Source organism: Rutidosis leptorrhynchoides, chromosome 11, assembly GCF_046630445.1.
Source record: "Rutidosis leptorrhynchoides isolate AG116_Rl617_1_P2 chromosome 11, CSIRO_AGI_Rlap_v1, whole genome shotgun sequence".
In the NCBI taxonomy this organism is placed as follows: domain Eukaryota; kingdom Viridiplantae; phylum Streptophyta; class Magnoliopsida; order Asterales; family Asteraceae; genus Rutidosis; species Rutidosis leptorrhynchoides.
This window is the reverse complement of record NC_092343.1, coordinates 394,295,060-394,316,909: the sequence shown is the minus strand read 5'-3', so window position 1 is coordinate 394,316,909 and position 21,850 is coordinate 394,295,060. Positions and strand designations below refer to the sequence as shown.

The 21,850-nt window shown below is 35.6% G+C and overlaps 1 pseudogene; it reads right to left on the bottom strand.

Annotated features, from left to right (window-relative positions):
* Positions 1-1,032: 1,032 nt before the first annotated feature.
* Positions 1,033-21,850, bottom strand: part of LOC139876078 (uncharacterized) — a 54,480-nt pseudogene continuing 33,662 nt past the window's right edge.

The following is a 21,850-nucleotide window of genomic DNA, read 5'->3' as shown; positions in this document are numbered from 1 at the left end:
CAGCATTCAGCGTTTATGTTTATGACCTCTGAATGACATATGGTGCTAAATGGTTCGGAATTCAGTACTAAACGATTTGAAACACTCTCTTAACCATTAAGCACTAAATTTTCTGTAATATCCTTCTTAAATCATATCGAGAACACTTAACCAAGGAGTATATTAAATTTTGTGTTCATGTAACACGTTAATAAGAATTTACTCAATTCATGTCGTTCATTCAAAATAATAACAACTCAGTTTTATCAAACGACACTCTATCAGATAAGTGACTACTCGAACATTGACCAACTTTAACTTTGATTGATTTTAAGAGTTTGTAACCGGTTTTGATTGATTTTTAAGCATAAATTCGAATATAATTGACTAAATTCAATATTTGACTTTAACCTCGATAAACTAAAGTCTAAACTCTATAATAGACCATTTTACCCGTTTTACCGAAAACTGTTACTGGCTTAGCCTTGGCGGGTCAGACTATTTCAAAATCTGAACTAGTGACCAATTGAACATTGACCAACTTCTAATTATTTTTTGGAGTTTTTAACCAATTTTGATTGATTTTACAACATAATATTCGATTTTAACCGACTAAATTCAATTTAACTTTAACCAACAAAATTCAATAATAGACCATTTTTTTATCCGTTTAACTGACAACTTTTGACCGGTTTGGCCGAGCCAGGTCAAACTATTTCAAACTTGAACTTGCCAGGCAACTAATTAAACCTAGATGACCGACCTTTACAACCTCTAAAAGGGCTTCCACTTGCACATGTGCGAAGTCTATTTCTTCAACACTAGGAAAGGGCTTCAAAGCTAAAAGTCGTCACTGCAATGGGTCCATTTTTTCATTATTTTATTTTTTATTTTTTTAATGAAAATGAACTCAAAAATATTGCTTGCACATGCAGGTTAAAGCTATACTATAAGGTTATCAAGCACCAAATATCCAAATTCAAACCCATAGGCATACTTACATATAAATCCTTTCAAAAAACAACCAAAATCATCACCTAATATTTCACATTTCTAACAATGGTAACAACTTAGCTTCATCTCTATCCAATCAATAATATCTTTCCCTATTTCTTCATGCTCGGGTTCAAATGTAAGATCATGCAAGAACCCTTCATAAAGCTTTATGTGCTTGTACTTTGAAGCAGCCTCATTGTACAAGTCCTGAGAAGCAAGTGGATCAGTCACTTTATCTGCACTTCCATGAAGAACGAAGAAGGGTACGGTTACGGACTTGAAGTTTTGCATCAAATGAGTCGATATGCGAAGAACTTCATGACCCGTTCGGATTCTCATGGGCCCGGTGTATACTAACGGGTCGGTGTATTTGGCTATGAGAGCAGCTGGGTCCCTTGAGACTGGAATTCCCCTTTTGTTGGCACCTTTGAATTGGTATTTTGGGGCTACAAGTGAAAATAAAGGAGCTACAGCCTGCAATAAAACATAGGATTAAAATGTTAGAATTGTTCACGTGTCTGATTGACAAGGTCCTACGACCTATTTGACTATTCAAAGTTCAAATTTATTTGAACACGAGTTGTTCCCATTTAATCCAAGATAGGGACAAAAAGAAAAATGGTGTAAAAAACCATAAAAGACTCTTGTAACATATAATAATTAGTAGTACCTAAAGTTAGTAAAGGTGTACTTGTAGTGACCCGAACTTTTCCATATTTATATATATATTACATGAAATTGTTATTTACATGATTAAGTGTTTCCAACATGTTAAGCAATCAAACTTGTTAAGACTTGATTAATTGAAATAGGTTTCATATAAACAATTGACCACCCAAGTTGACCGGTGATTCACGAACGTTAAAACTTGTAAAAACTATACGATGACATATATATGGTTATATATATAGTTAACATGATTTTATTATAAGTATGTATCTCATTAGGTATTTTAACAATGAGTTATATACATAAAAATGAGACTATTAATTTAAGAAACTCGAAAACGATATATATAACGATTATCGTTATAACAACGTCTTACTAGGTACATATGAATCATATTAAGATATTGATACACTTGGTTAATTATGTTAAATGATAAGTAAATATATTATTAAGTGTATTAACAATGAAATACATATGTAAAAATAAGACTACTAACTTAATGATTTCGAAACGAGACATATATGTAACGATTATCGTTGTAACGACATTTAACTGTATATATATCATACTAAGATATATTATATATCATAATATCATGATAATATAACAATTTAACATCTCATTTGTTATAATAAATAATGGGTTAACAACATTCAACAAGATCGTTAACCTAAAGGTTTCAAAACAACATTTACATGTAACGACTAACGATGACTTAACGACTCAGTTAAAATGTATATACATGTAGTGTTTTAATATGTATTCATACACTTTTGAAAGACTTCAAGACACTTATCAAAATACTTCTACTTAACAAAAATGCTTACAATTACATCCTCGTTCAGTTTCATCAACAATTCTACTCGTATGCACCCGTATTCGTACTCGTACAATACACAGCTTTTAGATATATGTACTATTGGTATATACATTCCAATGATCAGCTCTTAGCAGCCCATGTGAGTCACCTAACACATGTGGGAACCATCATTTGGCAACTAGCATGAAATATCTCATAAAATTACAAAAATATGAATAATCATTCATGACTTATTTACATGAAAACAAAATTACATATCCTTTATATCTAATCCATACACCAACGACCAAAAACACCTACAAACACTTTCATTCTTCAATTTTCTTCATCTAATAGATCTCTCTCAAGTTCTATCTTCAAGTTCTAAGTGTTCTTCATAAATTCCAAAAGTTCTAGTTTCATAAAATCAAGAATACTTCCAAGATTGCAAGTTTACTTCCAAGTTTTCTAAATCCATTCCAAGTAATCATCCAAGATCAAGAAACCTTTGTTACTTACAGTAGGTTATCTTTCTAATACAAGGTAATAATCATATTCAAACTTTAATTCAATTTCTATAACTATAACAATCTTATTTCGAGTGGAAATCTTACTTGAAATTGTTTTCGTGTCATGATTCTGCTTCAAGAACTTTCAAGCCATCCAAGGATCCTTTGAAGCTAGATCTATTTTTCTCATTTCCAGTAGGTTTATCCAAGGAACTTGAGGTAGTAATGATGTTCATAACATCATTCGATTCATACATATAAAGCTATCTTATTCGAAGGTTTAAACTTGTAATCACTAGAACATAGTTTAGTTAATTCTAAACTTGTTCGAAAATAAAAGTTAATCCTTCTAACTTGACTTTTAAAATCAACTAAACACATGTTCTATATCTATATGATATTCTAACTTAATGATTTAAAACCTGGAAACACGAAAAACACCGTAAAACCGGATTTACGCCGTCGTAGTAACACCGCGGGCTGTTTTGGGTTAGTTAATTAAAAACTATGATAAACTTTGATTTAAAAGTTGTTATTCTGGGAAAATGATTTTTATTATGAACATGAAACTATATCCAAAAATTATGGTTAAACTCAAAGTGGAAGTATGTTTTCTAAAATAGTCATCTAGACGTCGTTCTTTCGACTGAAATGACTACCTTTACAAAAACGACTTGTAACTTATTTTTCCGACTAAAAACCTATACTTTTTCTATTTAGATTCATAAAATAGAGTTCAATATGAAACCATAGCAATTTTATTCACTCAAAATGGATTTAAAATGAAGAAGTTATGGGTAAAACAAGATTGGATAATTTTTCTCATTTTAGCTACGTGAAAATTGGTAACAAATCTATTCCAACCATAACTTAATCAACTTGTATTGTATATTATGTAATCTTGAGATACCATAGACACGTATACAATGTTTCGACCTATCATGTCGACACATCTATATATATTTCGGAACAACCATAGACACTCTATATGTGAATGTTGGAGGTAGCTATACAGGGTTGAGGTTGATTCCAAAATATATATAGTTTGAGTTGTGATCAATACTGAGATACGTATACACTGGATCGCGGATTGATTCAAGATAATATTTATCGATTTATTTCTGTACATCTAGCTGTGGACAACTAGTTGTAGGTTACTAATGAGGACAGCTGACTTAATAAACTTAAAACATCAAAATGTATTAAAAGTGTTGTAAATATATTTTGAACATACTTTGATATATATGTACATATTTGTTATAGGTTCGTGAATCGACCAGTAGCCAAGTCTTACTTCCCGACGAAGTAAAAAATCTGTGAAAGTGAGTTATAGTCCCACTTTTAAAATCTAATATTTTTGGGATGAGAATACATGCAGGTTTTATAAATGATTTACAAAATAGACACAAGTACGTGAAACTATATTCTATGGTTGAATTATCGAAATCGAATATGCCCCTTTTTATTAAGTCTGGTAATCTAAGAATTAAGGAATAGACACCCTAATTGACGCGAATCCTAAAGATAGATCTATTGGGCCTAACAAACCCCATCCAAATTACCGGATGCTTTAGTACTTCGAAATTTATATCATATCCGAAGGGTGTCCCGGAATGATGGGGATATTCTTATATATGCATCTTGTTAATGTCGGTTACCAGGTGTTCACCATATGAATGATTTTTATCTCTATGTATGGGATGTGTATTGAAATATGAAATCTTGTGGTCTATTGTTACGATTTGATATATATAGGTTAAACCTATAACTCACCAACATTTTTGTTGACGTTTAAAGCATGTTTATTCTCAGGTGAATACTAAGAGCTTCCGCTGTTGCATACTAAAATAAGGACAAGATTTGGAGTCCGTGTTTGTATGATATTGTGTAAAAACTGCATTCAAGAAACTGATTTCGATGTAACATATTTGTATTGTAAACCATTATGTAATGGTCGTGTGTAAACATGATATTTTAGATTATCATTATTTGATAATCTACGTAAAGCTTTTTAAACCTTTATTTATGAAATAAAGGTTATGGTTTGTTTTAAAAATGAATGCAGTCTTTGAAAAACGTCTCATATAGAGGTCAAAACCTCGCAACGAAATCAATTAATATGGAACGTTTTTAATCAATAAGAACGGGACATTTCAGTTGGTATCAGAGCGTTGGTCTTAGAGAACCAGAATTTTGCATTAGTGTGTCTTATCGAGTTTGTTAGGATGCATTAGTGAGTCTGGACTTCGACCGTGTTTACTTGAAAAATGATTGCTTAACAAATTTTGTTAGAAACTATATATTTTTAACATGTGAATATTATGTGATATATTAATCTCTTAACGTGTTTGATATTATGTGATAGATGTCTACCTCTAATACAAGTCCCATTGACTCACCTAATAATAATGAAGAGTCAAATGTAATTTGGAATGATTCGTGGACTGATTCACAAGTTCCCGAAGAGGAACCGGAAGAAGAATCGGAACCGGAAGAAGGATCGGAACCGGAGGAGGAAATAGAACCGGTGGGGGAAATAATAAAATGGTTAAGTAAAAGAAAATCCTCAACCAACCGACCAAGGTTAATTATGGTCAATGGTGTTTCCGCCAAGGAAGCAAAATATTGGGAGGATTACCAATTCTCCGATGAATCGGATCCCGACGAGGATTCCGATGATGTTATAGAAATTACCCCAACTGAATTTAAAAAGGCAAAAGAGAACAATAAGGGAAAGGGCATAAAAATAGAGAAATCTGATTCCAACCCCGATGAACTTTATATGTATCGTCAACACCCGTATTTCTTAAGTTGTAACAATAACCCGGGAACCTCTAAACCACCAGGTTTTTCTAGACCAATGTGGAAAACGACGGCTCGTATTAGGGGAACATCATATATCCCTAGAAACTTGGCAAAACGAACCAAAACCGAAGAAGAAGAAACGAGCGAGTCGGAATAAGATAGTTGTATTCGTGTGGTGTAATATATGTAATATAGTGTGCTTATGCTTTATGATATATGTAAAAATTGCTTGTATTAATAAGTATTTTTTTATGAATCTAACTCTTGTCTATTTTACAGTATAAAAACACAAAATGGATAGACAATCCAATATTTTAAGAGACCTACCCGGAGACATGATTGATGAAATCTTGTCTAGAGTCGGTCAGAATTCTTCGGCACAATTATTTACGGCGAAATCAGTTTGTAAGACATTCGAAGAACGTTCCAAGAATGTCTTGGTTTATAAGAGACTTTCGTTTGAAAGATGGGGGATATCACATTGGGAAACCCATAAGTTACGATGTGTTTACTTTGACGCATATATTGCGGGGAACCCAAATGCTATTTTACGCAACGGGTTAAGAAATTATTTTGACTCAATGTATCCGAATATAGGACTTCATGATTTAGAAAAAGCGGCTAACGTGCAATATAAAGAAGCATGCTATACTTACGGGTTAGTAATGTTCGCTTCTCACCAAAGTGAGAAAAAGAACATTGGGCTACAACTATTAAACAAAATGTTCCCACAAGTGACGGAGTCGGTAATTGAGGTAAGAAATGAGGTTTTTAGGTTATTACGAGACTGTTGGTCATTACGTAACCCTCGTCCCTTTGACGACGTTACAACACGCTGTCTTATCAACGACCATAGCGGTTATGTTCCACAAGACCAAGGATGGGAAGTAGTCCTAGTAAAACCAGAATGCATGACTTGTTTCTGGACGTATGAATTACGTGTCTTTATTGCCTTTGCTGAACGACTTGTGTACTAGCTAGAATTATCTTCACAACTATCTTGTATCAAAGTTATTGTGTGCTATATTTCATGCTTTATGTAAAATAAGCGGTATTGTAAGTTTGTAAAATATTGTATAAAAGTTTGAACGCGAAATATTATTATAATCAGTTTTTCATATAGAATTGTAGTAGTTGAATTGTATATTAGCTACTAAGTATGAAGTTAACGGGTAGGTACTACCCGAATTTAAACTTATAAAATGCTAATATGAAGAAAAAGCTTTTATAAATGAGTTCATATTATGCTACGAAATACTATTAACTACTCTTAATATTCTGTATGATTAACTTGTTCCATTTGACTATTTTGAAGGAAATGGCACCGACTACTCGACACACCATGAATATGAATGAAGAGGAATTCCGTACTTTTCTAGCTTCAAACATAGCCGCAGTACAGGCCGCGCTACATACCAACAATAACCTTGGATCTAGCAGTACAGGAAATCGTGTAGGATGCACCTACAAAGAATTCACTGCCTGCAAACCTTTGGAATTTGATGGAACCGAAGGACCGATCGGATTGAAACGGTGGACCGAGAAGGTCGAATCGGTGTTTGCCATAAGTAAGTGTACTGAAGAGGACAAAGTGAAGTACGCTACGCATACCTTCACAGGTTCTGCGTTAACATGGTGGAATACCTATCTAGAGCAAGTGGGACAAGATGATGCTTACGCACTACCGTGGTCAGCATTCAAGCACTTGATGAACGAGAAGTACCGTCCCAGAACCGAGGTCAATAAGCTCAAGACAAAACTTAGAGGGTTACGAACCCAAGGATTTGATATTACCACGTACGAAAGACGATTCATAGAATTGTGCCTATTGTGTCCGGGAGCGTTCGAAGATGAGGAAGAGAAGATCGACGCGTTTGTGAAAGGATTACCGGAAATAATCCAAGAATATATAAGTTCACACGAGCCCGCCTCCATACAACAGGCATGTAGAATGGCTCACAAACTAGTGAACCAGATTGAGGAAAGAATTAAAGAACAGACGGCTAAAGAGGCCAATGTGAAGCAAGTCAAAAGAAAGTGGGAGGAAAACGGTGATAAGAATCACCAATACAACAACAACAGCAATTACAATAATAATCGCAACAATTATCCCAACAATCGCAACATCAATCGCAACTACAACAAACGACCCAACAACAACAACAACAGCAACTACAACAATCATCCCAACAACAATAACAACCATAACAACAACAACAATCAGAAGCAGCTATGCCAAAGGTGTGAAAAGTATCACTCGGGGTTCTGCACCAAATTTTGCAACAAGTGTAAAAGAAATGGTCATAGCGCGGTGAAGTGTGAGGTCTACGGACCAGGGGTTAACAGAACGAAAGGAACAAATGGTGTCGGAACGAGTAATGGCGGAGCAAGTAGTGTTGGAGCAAGTTATGCCAATGTAGTTTGTTATAAATGTGGAAAATCGGGCCACATTATTAGAAATTGCCCGAACCAGGAAAACACGAATGGACAAGGCCGCGGAAGAGTTTTCAATATTAATGCGGCAGAGGCACAGGAAGACCCGGAGCTTGTTACGGGTACGTTTCTTATTGACAATAAATCTGCTTACGTTTTATTTGATTCGGGTGCGGATAGAAGCTATATGAGTAGAGATTTTTGTGCTGAATTAAGTTGTCCATTAATGCCGTTGGATAGTAAATTTTTACTCGAATTAGCAAACGGTAAATTAATTTCAGCAGATAATATATGCCGGAATTGAGAAATTAAACTGGGTAGCGAAATATTTAAGATTGATTTGATACCAGTAGAGTTAGGGAGTTTTGATGTAATAGTTGGCATGGACTGGCTGAAGAAGGTGAAAGCAGAGATCGTATGTTATAAAAATGCAAATCGCATTGTACGAGAAGAAGGAGAACCCTTAATGGTGTACGGAGAAAAGGGCAACATGAAGCTACATCTTATTAGTAATTTGAAGGCACAAAAACTAATAAGAAAAGGTTGCTATGCTGTTCTAGCACACGTCGAGAAAGTACAAACTGAAGAAAAGAGCATCAATGATGTTCCCGTCGCAAAAGAATTTCCCGATGTATTTCCGAAAGAATTACCGGGACTACCTCCACATCGATCTGTTGAATTTCAAATAGATCTTGTACCAGGAGCTGCACCAATAGCTCGTGCTCCTTATAGACTCGCACCCAGCGAGATGAAAGAACTGCAAAGCCAACTGCAAGAACTATTAGAATGTGGTTTCATTCGACCAAGCACATCATCATGGGGAGCTCCTGTTTTGTTTGTCAAGAAGAAGGATGGTACATTTAGGTTGTGTATTGACTACATAGAGTTGAACAAACTTACCATCAAAAACCGTTATCCACTGCCGAGAATTGACGACTTATTTGATCAACTACAAGGCTCGTCGGTTTATTCGAAGATCAATTTATGTTCTGGATATCATCAAATGCGAGTAAAGGAGGATGATATTCCAAAAACTGCTTTTAGGACGCGTTATGGTCATTACGAGTTTATGGTTATGCCGTTTGGATTGACTAACGCACCAGCTGTGTTCATGGACCTTATGAACCGAGTGTGTGGGCCATATCTTGACAAGTTTGTCATTGTTTTCATCGATGACATACTTATTTACTCAAAGAATGATCAAGAGCACGAAGAACATTTGAGAAAAGTGCTAGAAGTATTGAGGAAAGAAAAACTGTACGCTAAGTTTTCAAAGTGTGCATTTTGGTTGGAAGAAGTTCAATTCCTCGGTCACATAGTGAACAAAGAAGGTATCCAGGTGGACCCGGCAAAGATCGAAACCGTTGAAAAGTGGGAAACCTCAAAAACTCCGAAGCATATACGTCAATTTTTAGGATTGGCTGGTTACTACAGAAGATTCATCCAAGATTTCTCCAAAATAGCAAAACCCTTGACTGCATTAACGCATAAAGGGAAGAAATTTAAATGGAAGGATGAACAAGAGAAGGCGTTTCAATTATTGAAGAAAAAGCTAACTACGGCACCTATATTGTCATTGCCTGAAGAGAATGATGATTTTGTGATTTATTGTGACGTATCAAAGCAAGATCTCGGTTGTGTATTAATGCAACGGACGAAGGTGATTGCTTATGCGTCTAGACAATTGAAGATTCACGAGCAAAATTATACGACGCATGATTTGGAATTAGGCGCGGTTGTTTTTGCATTAAAGACTTGGAGGCACTACTTATATGGGGTCAAAAGTATTATATATACCGACCACAAAAGTCTTCAACACATATTTAATCAGAAACAACTGAATATGAGGCAGCGTAGGTGGATTGAATTGTTGAATGATTACGACTTTGAGATTCGTTACCATCCGGGAAAGGCAAATGTGGTAGCCGACGCCTTGAGCAGAAAGGACAGAGAACCCATTCGAGTAAAATCTATGAATATAATGATTCACACTAACCTTACTACTCAAATAAAGGAGGCGCAACAAGGAGTTTTAAAAGAGGGAAATTTAAAGGATGAAATACCCAAAGGATCGGAGAAACATCTTAATATTCGGGAAGACGGAACCCGGTATAGGGCTGAAAGAATTTGGGTACCAAAATTTGGAGATATGAGAGAAATGGTACTTAGAGAAGCTCATAAAACCAGATACTCAATACATCCTGGAACGGGAAAGATGTACAAGGATCTTAAGAAACATTTTTGGTGGTCAGGTATGAAAGCCGATATTGCAAAATATGTAGGAGAATGTTTGACGTGTTCTAAGGTCAAAGCTGAACATCAGAAACCATCAGGTCTACTACAACAATCTGAAATCCCGGAATGGAAATGGGAAAACATTACCATGAATTTCATTACTAAATTGCCAAGGACTGCAAGTGGTTATGATACTATTTGGGTAATAGTTGATCATCTCACCAAGTCAGCACACTTCCTGCCAATAAGAGAAGATGACAAGATGGAGAAGTTAGCACGACTGTATTTGAAGGAAGTCGTCTCCAGACATGGAATACCAATCTCTATTATCTCTGATAGGGATGGCAGATTTATTTCAAGATTCTGGCAGACATTACAGCAAGCATTGGGAACTCGTCTAGACATGAGTACTGCCTATCATCCACAAACTGATGGGCAGAGCAAAAGGACGATACAAATGCTTGAAGACATGCTACGAGCTTGTGTTATTGATTTCGGAAACAGTTGGGATCGACATCTACCGTTAGCAGAATTTTCCTACAACAACAGCTACCATTCAAGCATTGAGATGGCGCCGTTTGAAGCAATTTATGGTAGAAAGTGCAGATCTCTGATTTGTTGGAGTGAAGTGGGGGATAGACAGATTACGGGTCCGGAGATAATACAAGAAACTACCGAGAAAATCATCCAAATTCAACAAAGATTGAAAACCGCCCAGAGTCGACAAAAGAGCTACGCGGACAGAAAAAGAAAAGATATAGAGTTTGAAATTGGAGAAATGGTCATGCTTAAGGTTTCACCTTGGAAAGGCGTTGTTCGATTTGGTAAACGGGGGAAACTAAATCCAAGGTACATTAGACCATTCAAGATTATAGATCGTGTCGGACCAGTAGCTTACCAACTGGAGCTACCTCAACAACTCGCGGCTGTACATAACACTTTCCACGTCTCAAATTTGAAGAAATATTTTGCTAAAGAAGATCTCACTATTCCGTTGGACGAAATCCAAATCAATGAAAAACTTCAATTCATTGAAGAACCCGTCGAAATAATGGATCGTGAGGTTAAGAGACTTAAACAAAACAAGATACCGATTGTTAAGGTTCGATGGAATGCTCGTAGAGGACCCGAGTTCACCTGGGAGTGTGAAGATCAGATGAAGAAGAAATACCCGCATTTATTTCCAGAAGATACGTCAACACCTCCAACTGCTTAAAATATCGGGACGAAATTTATTTAACGGGTAGGTACTGTAGTGACCCGAACTTTTTCATGTTTATATATATATTAAATGAAATTGTTATTTACATGATTAAGTGTTTCCAACATGTTAAGCAATCAAACTTGTTAAGACTTGATTAATTGAAATAGGTTTCATATAAACAATTGACCACCCAAGTTGACCGGTGATTCACGAACGTTAAAACTTGTAAAAACTATATGATGACATATATATGGTTATATATATAGTTAACATGATTTTATTATAAGTATGTATCTCATTAGGTATTTTAACAATGAGTTATATACATAAAAATGAGACTATTAATTTAAGAAACTCGAAAACGATATATATAACGATTATCGTTATAACAACGTCTTACTAGGTACATATGAATCATATTAAGATATTGATACACTTGGTTAATTATGTTAAATGATAAGTAAATATATTATTAAGTGTATTAACAATGAAATACATATGTAAAAATAAGACTACTAACTTAATGATTTCGAAACGAGACATATATGTAACGATTATCGTTGTAACGACATTTAACTGTATATATATCATACTAAGATATATTATATATCATAATATCATGATAATATAACAATTTAACATCTCATTTGTTATAATAAACAATGGGTTAACAACATTCAATAAGATCGTTAACCTAAAGGTTTCAAAACAACATTTACATGTAACGACTAACGATGACTTAACGACTCAGTTAAAATGTATATACATGTAGTGTTTTAATATGTATTCATACACTTTTGAAAGACTTCAAGACACTTATCAAAATACTTCTACTTAACAAAAATGCTTACAATTACATCCTCGTTCAGTTTCATCAACAATTCTACTCGTATGCACCCGTATTCGTACTCGTACAATACACAGGTTTTAGATGTATGTACTATTGGTATATACACTCCAATGATCAGCTCTTAGCAGCCCATGTGAGTCACCTAACACATGTGGGAACCATCATTTGGCAACTAGCATGAAATATCTCATAAAATTACAAAAATATGAGTAATCATTCATGACTTATTTACATGAAAACAAAATTACATATCCTTTATATCTAATCCATACACCAACGACCAAAAACACCTACAAACACTTTCATTCTTCAATTTTCTTCATCTAATTGATCTCTCTCAAGTTCTATCTTCAAGTTCTAAGTGTTCTTCATAAATTCCAAAAGTTCTAGTTTCATAAAATCAAGAATACTTCCAAGATTGCAAGTTTACTTCCAAGTTTTCTAAATCAATTCCAAGTAATCATCCAAGATCAAGAAACCTTTGTTACTTACAGTAGGTTATCTTTCTAATACAAGGTAATAATCATATTCAAACTTTAATTCAATTTCTATAACTATAACAATCTTATTTCGAGTGGAAATCTTACTTGAAATTGTTTTCGTGTCATGATTCTGCTTCAAGAACTTTCAAGCCATCCAAGGATCCTTTGAAGCTAGATCTATTTTTCTCATTTCCAGTAGGTTTATCCAAGGAACTTGAGGTAGTAATGATGTTCATAACATCATTCAATTCATACATATAAAGCTATCTTATTCGAAGGTTTAAACTTGTAATCACTAGAACATAGTTTAGTTAATTCTAAACTTGTTCGCAAATAAAAGTTAATCCTTCTAAATTGACTTTTAAAATCAACTAAACACATGTTCTATATCTATATGATATGCTAACTTAATGATTTAAAACCTGGAAACACGAAAAACACCGTAAAACCGGATTTACGCCGTCGTAGTAACACCGCGGGCTGTTTTGGGTTAGTTAATTAAAAACTATGATAAACTTTGATTTAAAAGTTGTTATTCTGGGAGAATGATTTTTATTATGAACATGAAACTATATCAAAAAATTATGGTTAAACTCAAAGTGGAAGTATGTTTTCTAAAATAGTCATCTAGACGTCGTTCTTTCGACTGAAATGACTACCTTTACAAAAACGACTTGTAACTTATTTTTTTGACTAAAAACCTATACTTTTTCTATTTAGATTCATAAAATAGAGTTCAATATGAAACCATAGCAATTTGATTCACTCAAAATGGATTTAAAATGAAGAAGTTATGGGTAAAACAAGATTGGATAATTTTTCTCATTTTAGCTACGTGAAAATTGGTAACAAATCTATTCCAACCATAACTTAATCAACTTGTATTGTATATTATGTAATCTTGAGATACCATAGACACGTATACAATGTTTCGACCTATCATGTCGACACATCTATATATATTTCGGAACAACCATAGACACTCTATATGTGAATGTTGGAGGTAGCTATACAGGGTTGAGGTTGATTCCAAAATATATATAGTTTGAGTTGTGATCAATACTGAGATACGTATACACTGGATCGCGGATTGATTCAAGATAATATTTATCGATTTATTTCTGTACATCTAGCTGTGGACAACTAGTTGTAGGTTACTAACGAGGACAGCTGACTTAATAAACTTAAAACATCAAAATGTATTAAAAGTGTTGTAAATATATTTTGAACATACTTTGATATATATGTACATATTTGTTATAGGTTCGTGAATCGACCAGTAGCCAAGTCTTACTTCCCGACGAAGTAAAAAATCTGTGAAAGTGAGTTATAGTCCCACTTTTAAAATCTAATATTTTTGGGATGAGAATACATGCAGGTTTTATAAATGATTTACAAAATAGACACAAGTACGTGAAACTATATTCTATGGTTGAATTATCGAAATCGAATATGCCCCTTTTTATTAAGTCTGGTAATCTAAGAATTAAGGAACAGACACCCTAATTGACGCGAATCCTAAAGATAGATCTATTGGGCCTAACAAACCCCATCCAAATTACCGGATGCTTTAGTACTTCGAAATTTATATCATATCCGAAGGGTGTCCCGGAATGATGGGGATATTCTTATATATGCATCTTGTTAATGTCGGTTACCAGGTGTTCACCATATGAATGATTTTTATCTCTATGTATGGGATGTGTATTGAAATATGAAATCTTGTGGTCTATTGTTACGATTTGATATATATAGGTTAAACCTATAACTCACCAACATTTTTGTTGACGTTTAAAGCATGTTTATTCTCAAGTGAATACTAAGAGCTTCCGCTGTTGCATACTAAAATAAGGACAAGATTTGGAGTCCGTGTTTGTATGATATTGTGTAAAAACTGCATTCAAGAAACTGATTTCGATGTAACATATTTGTATTGTAAACCATTATGTAATGGTCGTGTGTAAACATGATATTTTAGATTATCATTATTTGATAATCTACGTAAAGCTTTTTAAACCTTTATTTATGAAATAAAGGTTATGGTTTGTTTTAAAAATGAATGCAGTCTTTGAAAAACGTCTCATATAGAGGTCAAAACCTCGCAACGAAATCAATTAATATGAAACGTTTTTAATCAATAAGAACGGGACATTTCAGTAGTCAGGAGACTTACACCAACTATGGGATGGGAAGGTTTAACACGCAATGCAGGTGAAGTTGAGATAATTCCCTCCAAAAGTTCTTCAATGCAAGGATAACTAGCAGCCTAATTGTAAGAAAAAAAAAAAGACATTTTTTTTATAGTTAGCCTTCATAATCAATTTAGTGGGGTCCAGAGGACCACAAAGCTGTTTAGCAGCCATACCTTTAAAACCACGGCTCCACCTGTCGAGTGCCCATAAAGAAAACATGGTGTCCCTGGGTGATCCGACTTTATTTTCTCCAAGAATGACCCCTGAAATATAGATATATACATGGTAATCTATCTGTATATATGTTTGTGTACGTACACACGTATGTTATTGTGTGTGTATATATATATATATATCATTAGTAATAAAACTCACAGTATCAGCCACAACATGATCTAGTGAAGGTACGTATCCATGCAATCCGTCACTCCCTCCATGACCTAATAACATATAAATTTTACAAAAGTTAAAAAAAAACATGTCACTTTCATTAGTGTCGTATCCAATTAAAAGCATACTTGTATCAGAAAGAATATTTTTTGCTCAATTCCTATACGATAGATTACAACTTCAGAATGACTATTTATGTATCAACTAGTTGTGGAGCCCTCGCTTCGCGCCGGGGGCTCCGTTTTGAATGTAAGTTAAAAAAAAAGTCTTGAACTATTTTGTAAAAAAGAATTGTTTTCGACATCTAACATTGAAGGGTTGTTCCTTTTGTGAAAGTTGCTTCTTTTAGCGTTCGGGTTTTATTTAAAAAAAAAAAGTTAGTAAAGTGGGGGTTCGATTTGTATTTTAATAAAAGTTAGGGGATTAAGTTTGTGAAATTTGGAAAAAATATACGTATAAAGTGGGAGTTCGATTTGTATTTTAATAAAAGTTAGGGGGTTAAGTTTGTGAAAATTGAATATTAGTAAAAAAAAAAAGTTATTAAAGTGGGGGTTCAATTTGTATTTTAATAAAAGGTAGGGGTTTAAGTTTGTGAAATTTGGAGAAAAGTATACGTATAAAATGGGGGTTCGATTTGTATGTTAACAAAAGTTAGAGGGTTTAGGTTGTGAAAAGTGAAAAAAGGAATAGTACTGTTCATTTTTACTTTGTCTTTTAGATATAGGTATATAATATAATATGAATAGTATCAAAAAAGATGATGAATTAGGTATAAAACAACATACCTACCTATCCGGTCCATTGCATATACCGCAAAGTTACAAGAATTAAGTTGCGTTGCAAAATCAGCATATCTCCCACTGTAGATATGCGTTACATGAAAAAAATTAAACATAATATGATTTTTAAAGGTGTAAAGTAGTTCAACGTTGATATATTAAAATGAGGTTAAAAAGTAAAGAAGTGGGAAGATCACTTGCCTGTGCTCGTTCAGCCCGTGTATGATGATTAAAATACCCCTGAAAAAAGTAAATAAACGAAGTGACAACATAAAAAAAATCGATATGGCAAGAATTTGTTGAAGCATTTTTATGATTGAAAAATGACAGACTACTGCCTTAAATTATGACAAGTATGATATAAGTTATTAACCTGTAAGATGTTAACAATGAATGACAAGAAGAAACAACTAATACATTTAGGTAGTGTTCAAGAATATCGATAATACAAGAAGATTGGTATAAAAAAAAACACGCCTGAAAGTGCAACGATAAAGCTACATTTTAGTCAGTAACTGCCATGCAAACATAACGTTTTTCAAAATGTGCAGTCACATAATTTAGTGACTAAACTATATCTACATTGAAATACCAAATGAAAATGTAAAAATACTTGGAAAAAGTCTCTTCAAACCAAAGCAAGTGAAAAAAAAAAACAATAGAACTATATAAAGCAAATGTATAGCTTACTCTATCCTCTCAAGGGCAGAGGAACTAGTCATAGTTTTCAGTTCAATGAATCCAATTTGCAAACTTCAAATTAGTAGGTTTTCTAATCTTTGAAAAAGATTATTGTTATTTAAACGAACTACAATAAACACAACAAATTAAAATCATTGAAGTAAGTATGTGATAGGGTTTTAGCTGTAATTGTATTATGTAATAGAACAGTGATACAAAATCAGAGAGAAACAGAAAGTGCAAAAACATGAAAAAGGCATTCTCCCACTATGCCATTATATATTATTCTAACATAAGAAAATAACAAGCTGCATTCATCTCAACCCTCCATCTTGTTGGCATTTTGATACGAATAGAAAATCGGGTAAAAACGGGTATCGTTGTCGACCCAAGCAAATTGAAGGGCTTGCTGGAAATTGAAGATAAGCCAAGGGGGTGAATGATAAATTAGTAGTTAGTTTATTTAGCAAGTATTATATCTTCCTAGTCATTAAGAATGTATGATTGTGTTTCCTTTAATAAAGTTACTTGTTGATCAAGTTGGAGATGATGATAAATAGGGTAGAGCGGAGCTGTTTATGGCAGAGAATTATTGAAGTATTAAGACATTAATTAAGTCTTTGGGAGAGCCTACAATCTCGAACTGTAGGATATTTGTTTCTTTTATTACGTGTTTTCTTTTCTCATTAATAAAATCCAACTTGATTCGTATCACATTTCTTCTCTTGTAAACTTTCCAATTGTTGGGCTCAGGCCTGGTATCTTTGGGCTGCAAGATAAAGGTGATCGGATGATCTTTATCAATGCAACCCTCTTGAAGAAAAGGCTTGTCCTCAAGCCTAAAATCCGGAAATTGTGTTTGGATGTCCAAAGCGTCTTCCCAAATTGCTTCATCGGTGTCGGGCCATTGTATTAACCATTGATGAACCTTAGCCCCATTCTTGGTAACAGTTCGAACAGCTAGGCATTTGGTGGGCTGGGTTATATCAGTAGTGTCAGATTCGAAACCCAGAGGAAGAGAGGCCTCTACAGGGGCCTGCCCAATGGCCTTTTTTAAGGAGTGACACATGGAACACCGGGTGTATTTTCGATTCATCGGGCAGCTGGAGTTTGTAGGCTGTGGCTCCAATGCGAGCTAGGATAAGAAATGGCCCATAGAAACGAGCTGCCAGCTTTTGGTGTATGCGTTTAACAAACGACTGCTGCCTGTGGGGGCGTAGTTTGAGGAAAACCCAGTCACCAATAGCGAACTGTACATCTCTGCGATGTTTGTCGGCACTTGTTTTCATATAATTTTGAGCTCGGGTCAAGTGGAACTTCAGTTGCTTCAATGCTTCGTCTCTGTTAACACCTATTTCCTTATGAGGTAAGGCTTAGTGTGTTAGCACAATACTAGAAGTGACCTAGCTAAAGGTGGGGGAGTGTTGCCGATTGATTTTTACCCTCGGGAAATAATCCTTGCAGACCCGGTTCACAAGCATAGAAACTTGTGGGGTGGCTTTATCAATATTTTATCCGTTGAGTGTATAGCTGTTAGCCGGATGACTTCTAGTGAGAGAAAGTACTGTGAAAGAGAGAAAGGTGAAGTCTCTGCTCACAAGTTGTCAGAATGTCTGAATGTGTAAAATGACGACCCAAGGGGTCTATTTATAGTGATAGATCCACTGGATTGTTCGGGGACACGTGTCAGATGATGATACGTTCTGTTATTTGTGATCCAAAATATGCGCCGGATGTGACGTTCTCCGATCAGGGCTTAAGCGCTAGGCGGCCTTCAGGGCTTATGCATGACGGAAGCAGCCTGCACAGCGGAGAACGCTTGACGGAAAGTTTCCCAAAACTGTTATTCTCAGTGTTCCTGATGCCAATTTCATGCGAATATTATGCCTTTATGCGTGTATACAATAGGATACACCATTAAGTCCCCCCAGTTTAATGACTTAAGCATTTGAAAAAGGATTAAGTTGTTAAACTTCTGCCAACGCATGCCAAACAAGTCTTCACATTTGCCATTTGCATCGGGGAAAACATTATTGATAATGATGACAGACGAATTTTACTGACATTATAATGATTACTTTTAAATGGTTGAGATTCTTTACGCGTCACCAGCTGTTAAAAGCATTTCTGTATATCCCACTTTTAAACTTGCCCATACACGTGTCACGATCGTGTCCATAAAAAATACATTGATGAATCTCTATATAAACCGTCATAACCTTTGAACTTCACTTTTTTACTTTTGCTCAAGATCTAAAAAGCATATCTCTGCCCAAATCTTCATCGCATTCCTCAAGCTTTTATTTTCAACTTTTTAAGGTTTTTCATCTTTCAAGGTCAGTTGCATTTTACCTCGCTGTTACTTCTTTTTCACTTTTACTGTTCATATTATTACCATGGCTTCTGTGTCGAGTACTGGCCGAGAGAACGTGGAGCTTTCTTCTTCAGAAACAACCGACCTTCCTGAGGTTAGCACGATAGCATCGTCATTATCGGAGAGCCATTTTGACAGCTTGAAGATCGCTTTTCATCATCTTAATCAATACAACCCTATTCTTCCCACTGGAAATCAAAGGGCCAATAAACCGCCTGCCGGAAAAATTACTTTGTATGCTTTACAACTTACTCACGGCAACCTCCGTGTTCCTCTAACTAAATTTCTTCTCCGTATCCTTAGATACTATAGAGCCTGCTTGAGCCAAATCCATCCCCACGACCTTCAAAAAATTATCCTTTTTGAAATGTATTGCAATGCCAGCAATATTAAGCCTCGCCTTAAAGTTTTCATCTCTCTTTTTAGAATACGAACGATTAGCCACTGCTGGCTTATGATTGACAATAAACGAAATACATATTTTGTTGGGAAAAATAAAGTTTCAAACTTGAAGGACTGGAAGAGTCCATTTTTCTTTGTTGACGAAGGAGTTATTCTGGAGGAGTATTCCGTGGTCTGGAAATGGAAGTCTATAGATGCTGGTGTGGGAAAGGTCATTAAGGTAACCACCGCAAAAAAGCGAATAATAAATAATCTTAAAGCTCTCCACCTTCCGCCTAGATTATATGAGAGATATGAGGGTATTCTTGTGCTGTGTAAAGTGAGCCAAGAATGGCCAAGTACTTCTGTGCCAGTACTCCACCAGAAAAACTAGGGTAGGATGTGATATGATCATCCTAACATATATATTTGTCTATCTTTTTTATGCCATTATTGCTTATGTTTGCTATTTTTGCCCTTGTTTAAATTTTGCAGAATATACCGAGATGCTTGTTCGTTCTGCTATCTTATCCCTCGATCTTGAGAATGACGTGGAGATCACTGCTCGTGACAAAACCCCTACTGAACTAGAGGCGGAAAGGATTGCTGCTGAAGCTGAGGCTGCTGCTGCTGCTAATGCTGAAAAGGAAGGGGAAGGCAGTGGCAGTAGTTCAGATAGTGAGTCCGAGTCCGACACTGAACTGACAGCGGAGGGCACCACTACCGAGCAGGAAACAACAGGCTCGGTAGACATTACTGGTGAAACGCTTCCTAGCCCTCCTACAACCAAGAAGACTCGCAAGAAGAGTATAGGCTCTAAGAGAGCAAAAAGTGCTGAGGGAAGCCCTAAGCTAAAACGTAGAAGAAGTATACCAACATTGCCCTTTCTTGATATTGCATATATCTTTGCTCATAATTGTTATGTTTGCTAATTTATTTATGTTAGTGGTTTTATCAGATTCTGGTGATAGCCAAGGAAAGGCTGCTGAAGGTGGTGAGCAGAGGCCAGAGGAGAATCTTGAAAGTCAAGGAGATAAAGTTCTAAAAACTCCTGAGCAGAACTTTACTCTATTTGATGAAGCTGAATTCCATGAGCAGAGGCCGGAAGACGACGCCTCCTATCATTCTCCACCTCCCAGTACCACTATCTCGCCTATCACATCATCAAATGTTCAAGAGCCATCCATTCCTGCTTATGTGAGCACGCTGCAGGCGTTCATTGATAACCCTGCCACTAAGGGCACAGATTTTTCGACTCTTCTTCAGGTATGAATGATAAAATATCTTGCAATTATGTGCTTGCATTCTATTTACATGGATTGTCAATATTGATCATAACATTTTTCTTTTGCAGGGTTATGCTATCCCTGAGCTAAAACCTCACTTCAACGCTCTCCGCTCTGATCAACTTAGGGAATCAACCGCTGCAACTACTGTATTGTTAATTAATCATCTAGAGTCTTCTTTGCAACTGCAGAAGCATCAGGAGTCTGTTCTTGCCATAGCCCGTACTGAGATGGCTGAAGATGAAAATGCTCTCAAAAGAGCTATTAATGCTGAACGTGCCTTGACTGATGCTCAGAGAATACTAAAGGCTAAAGAAACTGAGCTAAAAAGTGCTCAAGATGCTGCTACTGCCTTGCAAGAGGAGAAGGATAGAGTGGTGGAGGCTGAAAAGAAGAAGGTTGAGGAGGAGCATGTGAAGGTTAGTGAGCTGGAGAAGCAGCTAAATGCTGAGAGGGAAAAGTCTGCTGAGCTTCTGCGGAGGGAGGAGGCCGGTGAGGGTAACTTTGCTGAGCTAAAGAAGGGGATACTGGGTGTGATAGCCAAAGTTCTTGGATCCAAACTTATTAGGGATCCCTACAATGATTACGTTGATGCTATTCGCACCCATTCCATTTCTGATGTGGCGAACAAGTTAACTAGACGCCTTGTCCCAAACCAGACTCTCCCTCCTGCTATTGCTAACCTTATGCGTTCTGGAACCCTGGAGAAGGTTGATGAAGCAAAGGACAAACTGATAAATCTTAAAATTGATGTTTATGATGAGGTGTGCAGCAGAGAAGAGTCTCCTGCCCAGGATGTCCTTAAT